Consider the following 6,000-nt stretch of genomic DNA (forward strand, 5'->3'; position numbering starts at 1 on the left):
AATACATTGTTTTTTCAAACAGTGGGCTGCAAAGGTCTTTAGTAAGGCATAATCAAATGTATGAGTGTTGTCAAAATGTAAGTCATCCTGAACACCCAATGTTTTTCAATGAGTGTGCATCGGGACCAACTTCAGAAATACGCAGCATGTCATATTTGAAAGAAAAACAAGGGCTTTCCTCGGAAATGATGACACAAACAATGCAGTGTCTGTTGAATGGATTCATCGAAATGGTAATAAATATATAGGAGAAGACATTACTTGTAACTGCTGTTAATTCCAGTGATTTACCTGAGTTTGGACTCGTGAGCAACATCTATGTAATTAACTGGTGGTTATATTGTTTTGAGCTGCAGCAGCATAATACTGTCTGCTATGATAGAAATTACATGGCATATTCAATAGAGAGGCCAAACATGGCACAAGCAACTGAACTCATAACATCTGAGGATCTGTTAGATTCCACTCCCTGTTATAGTTCTACTCACAAGGATGTGACATGTCCCCACAAAATATTACCTGGCAGCTGTGCTTGGGCTACACAGAGCCTCATCTGAGAGGCTGTAACAGGTGCAGTTTTTAATCGGTTTGCCTCGGTGGTTTTCGTTGTTTCGTGATTGTTCTTTCTGTATGAAAATAACAGTAACACTAATCTGAAACAGCAGATCAACAGTCAGTCAAATGCTGATGCTGCAGTATACTGAACAAGCATGTTCTTTGCTACATTGTGATTCAGGGTGCAGGTGAAGCAAGGGTCATTTCATTTTTTGCCATTTTGGGTCATTTTGTTCTGTTTGTGGACAATGCACATTTACAGCATGGTTATTTGTATTATTTGTATGTTCTATAGACCAGTCTGCTGTCATTTTAATAAGATGCTGGATATGAACCAATTCTGTCAGGTACAGATGGCCTGCAACGAAATAATAATAATAAAAAGTGTTCATTGTTCTTGTTTAGTTTTTCTTAAATTGAGGAGTTGTGTGAATGGTCTTACTCTTATAATAAGTCTTGTTGCTGCACTGGGATTTATTATAAAACGTTTTCATCTGTTTCTGGTTCTTTTTACCTCAAAATTAGCTGAAATATCAAGAAAAACTTACCATACCTTCCTAAAATGAGATATAACTGTATAGCTGTATATAGAACACAATATGGCTGCATGAATATGAGATTGGGACGACATGTTGCCACACAAGTGGCTGGCATAGATGTAAGTATTTACCATAACTCAATAACACGCTTCATACCGATGAAGTGTGATGGGATCATTCCACACGGCACACCTGATGAAGGGTTCAGAGCTCCAGTGAACAGCTACCAAATGTAAATGTAGCACTCAGAACCACCTCCAGGACTTTGATCTGCTGGATTAGTCATGGAGGAACCAGGAACAGGACTCACCTGGACATGCAGCTGCTTGTCAGCCCTTTGTTCCATTATATATGAGCCAGCAGAAATGTGTGTGTATGAAAATGTCTACAGCTCCCGAATGGTTAATGCCACACTTTTGTCCAAACACTTGAATTAAAGCAGAAAGTCTGGACTTCACTCACATCTTGACTGTTTCATTTCAGCTTCAATCAGGAGGACTTCTCTGGCCTCCAGAGCTCAGCTCTGGTCCTCTGGTTCCAGCCTTGGTCCTCCACTCACTGTGATCCTTTGTTGTACCAGGTGTAGTTTTGGTGGCTACACATGTGTTCACAAACTGTTCTGTTGTAGCAGCTGAGCTTTACTCCAATCCACTGTCACCACAAACACTTTCCCCTCTCTGTTCTTCTTCTTCCTCTGCCTCTTCTTCTTCTTCTGTGGTGTTTTCTGGCAGCTGACATCCACACAGTGACATTTCTGCCTCCTCCTGTCTTCAGTCTCACAGTCTGTAGAGAGAAGCTGACATTGTTGCACTGATTAACCTCAACCACACACACCTGTGTGAGCCGCACCATCATTCTAACAGTTCCATTGTTACACTGAGTGACAGCAAAGCAGTGAGCCCCCTGCTGGTGATCAGCTGCATGTACCAGAAGCAGACAGAGATTTCTGATATGATGTTAAAGGTGTCACAGAGGAGGATCCGACTGTCTGACCTCTGATTCTTCTGTCAGCATCAGACACATCACAGTTTGATCAGTTTTCAGATCACACACAGCAGCATCAGTAACACTGAGCAGACATTACACACTCCATCAAACACACACACACACTGCTCACTTATAACAGGGATAATAAGTAAAGTTCTTTACAATAAATTCACATTCACATTTTATTATCACTTCACACATGGCACAGTATATATGGCAGAGAGTTAAAGGTGGAATATGTAGTCAGAGTTAATACCAAATATTGACACTAGGTGGCAGCACTTCAGCCTCCATCCACTGCTGCACTACCAGCACCACTCTCAGTGCTTTTTGTTTCCATTGACTGTACAACATGATTCAATCCATGTTATTTATATGACAAACTATGTGTAGTGTTTCTATGTGTGTAGCTGACATGTTGCTCAGCTTCCATTGGACACATATACTAGATGGAAGCTGCAGCAGGATTGGCTGATGACTGATCACAGGTGTGAACAATCAGCCGGTGACGAGTGGAGCAGGAGCAGCTGCCCATGCTGCAGAGACACAAACAGCAGCAGCACTCTGTGACCCATGTCCACTCTGTGTGTCCTCCAGACAGTCCTCCTCATGTCTCTGCTCATGTCTTTATCAGGACAGCAGTCAGGTCCAGCCCTCTGGGGGATTTCTGCTCTCACTGTTTAACTCTGATTTCCTGATAGCAGCACTCACACAGCTCAATGCTGAAGAATCAGATCCTTTCATGAATATGTACTGCAGCTAATACAGCAGTAAACATTCACCCCTTCACTCACACACACAAAGAAGGAGAAAAAGACCAACAACAACAACCAGGAAGTACCCAGACCATGACCCTCAGTCCATGTTAGACACACAAATGTTCTCTTGCTGCCTCATATATCCAGCCACTGACAGTTACCATGGTAACCAGGTCATCAGTGGTTCTGGTCATCTGTTCTGTTAGTATCTTAAGTGACTGCAGACAGTGTTGTTAGATTTGTTTATGTTTTACGAGTGTTCACAAAGTGAGAGAAACATGTATTAGCATGTTGCTAACAGACGCTAATTCCATGTTGTCTGTGTTACCTTAAAGCTAGACTCATAACCAGAGAGTAAGTACGCTTATATGAAGTTATGAGGTTAAGTTGGTTACATGTGTGACTGTGAAATGAAGATGCATTTGTTTATTTCTGAACAGAATGTTTGAGATTAGTGCAGCATATACATTGAAAATGTTTGTATTTGGAATCAAAGCAGAACATAAGCAGAGAGCCAGACAAAATGGTGAACTAGAACAGAGCAAATGTACTGCTGAAAATGTCCTGAGCTCATGCGTCTTACTGTACAACAATGAGAGTGGAAAGACACACAACTGTCCTCACCGGGATTATGGCTGTAAATTGTGTGCATAGACAGAAGTTTTATGTGTCCAGGTCAGGACAGACATTCAGCTTGTAGCTGATTGACTAACTTACTACAATGAGACATTGTTTGTGTGTTTGCTGCAGTTTGAGTTGTTGATCCCACAAATCCAAAGTGTTACTGTTCATTTGACCTGTGTGCCTGTAAGGAGACACTGAAACATGGCATCTTCTGACAGCTTTAGGAGCACCTGGACCACAACATTATATTAGACTGTGATGGAGATACTATCCATCTGTGATATTAGCACAACAGTGATTCTTTTCCATTTGTCTAATACAATATTTAGCAGCATAAAGACTGTTTGAGGCCTCACAAAGTGAGGAAGGTCTAAAAGTATGAACTAACCTTCAGCATGATACCTTGATGCTTCACATCAGTCTTTCTGCTTCTCTTGTGCTGTCTGACATGTACTGAAGTCTCACTTTCTGTTTGAGGAACATACTCTTCCTCACTGATCTCACAAAGTGACGAAGACTCTTCTGATGTGTTTTCAGCCTAACATGAATGAAAGGTTGATTATTATTGTTCATGTCTTGGATGTTTAGTAGTTGTCAGATCACGGTTTGGAAGAGGCTCCACAAAGAAGAACATTTCAGTGCCTGTCTAAGTGAACCATCACAGTGGACTTGTGTTTGTAATCAGCATGTCATTCACTGCCATGCAGCCAGCTGTGTAGTAATACTGCTGATAGAAGTGTCAGTGACAGCAGCAATTAATTCAAATTAAATTAATTAAAATTAGTGAGAGCAGGGAATTCTGCCTATCATTCTGGAATACTGATGTCTATACTGGAATGCTGCCACTTATTCTAGATTTCTGGAACTTCTGGAATTTTGACTTTGACTTAACTTTCTGTGATAGCTGTCTGTCAAACGCAGGCTCTGGTCGGCGCAGATTTACCTTCGAATGAAATGGAAACAAGTAAAGGAGCACCAACACCAAACTGGACAGGACAACCTGGACAAGACCATGCACTCATGGACAGAACCAACCTGGGTTGTCAGACTCTTCTGTCAGACTTGAAATCCGTTGGGGTTTCCCCGCGCAGGTTCGAATCCTGCCAACAACGGTTCTTTTCATCTCCAAGATCACTTTATGCCCCTCCATGTCTGAGGACCAAACCCTGGCACAGTCCATCTGACACAAAAACTGTAATTTTAAAATTGCTGGGCCGAGAACAACTGGTGTGCAATGAGGAGGCAAAGGATAAAACGTCCCAGCACATTTCAAACCCAGTTTCACCCTGAGGCAGAGACTGCTTCACCTTAAGGACAAAACACCTGGGAAAGGCAGATCTCAAGGTACTACAATAGTCAGAATGATTCATCATGTGGTGACCAGATGAAAAATCTCATCTCTGGCTCAAGACTTGTTGAGATAGCATAGACAGACACACTCTCAGTCTGTCCACATCAGTGTCAGTGAAGATTTCAGATTGTTTATTAAGTGTTCATCCTTGAGCTTTTCCAAACTTGTTGTGGACAGCACGCTGTTCATGTCAGGATGGCCGAGCGGTCCAAGGCGCTGCGTTCAGGTCGCAGTCTCCACTGTTTTATCTTATCTTATCTTCTCTTATCACTCTCTGACACAGTGCTCGAGTAGGACATTGTCGTGACCTTCCCTGGTCACCCCGGATTGTCAGATTCCGTCTCCTGTATTCAGAACATTGAGTGAAAGAAAATACCCTGGGTTTTGTAGTTTCGCCTTTTGCAAAAGGGAGAACACCGTGAACACAGGCCTTTCAGTCTGCTTCACTCCCGTCCATACGTGTTCTGCCCCTTCCCTGGACACAGGCTTGTTTTATTGAAAGTTGAGTTACATTTGCATAATAGATAAACAGTTCTTCAAGACCCTCGTTGGTATTCCCATATTGGGACACGTTGCCCTTTTATCTCCACCTACTAATTATAATAATGTTATTTATGACTGTGAAACACTCTGTTTCCCTCCTATGTTGGATGATTTATCTTACTTCCACCTTCACCAGAAAAAGGGCTCCAGTAATGTAAACATCCTCCCTAACTCTCTGTAAGAGTTATAGATGTGTTTTTCTCTAAGTGTAAGCTTATATAATCAAATACATACGTGGTCTGTATCATGTCATTGCGTAAATAACCTTGTATACTTCACACAGGGCACACAATCGCCACTGCCTTCATCATACATGTTTTACAAATTCGCCCTCGTTAAATGGTTTTGAAGCCATTGCGATTTCATTAGCACTGAGGTAGCTAGCTTTAACTGCAGCGTCACTGATGTCGCGGCTGTGAGTAACGCAGACTGCTGTTTTTTCAACAATTCATTCACCTTCTCTCTTCTCCACTGTCCTTGAAAGCTGTCATATTTGTCGGCATGAAGACTCACATAGTGCACTGCAACATGCTGTGAACACACCAACCATACAGCTTTTCCATTCACTTCCATGAATAAATAGGAGGATGACCCTTTTTCTTGGAACACTCTGCAATCTGCGTCCACTTTTCTCTTTTTTTGA

This window comes from Parambassis ranga, unplaced genomic scaffold (genome assembly GCF_900634625.1).
Source record: "Parambassis ranga unplaced genomic scaffold, fParRan2.1 scaffold_31_arrow_ctg1, whole genome shotgun sequence".
Classification (NCBI taxonomy): Eukaryota; Metazoa; Chordata; class Actinopteri; family Ambassidae; genus Parambassis; species Parambassis ranga.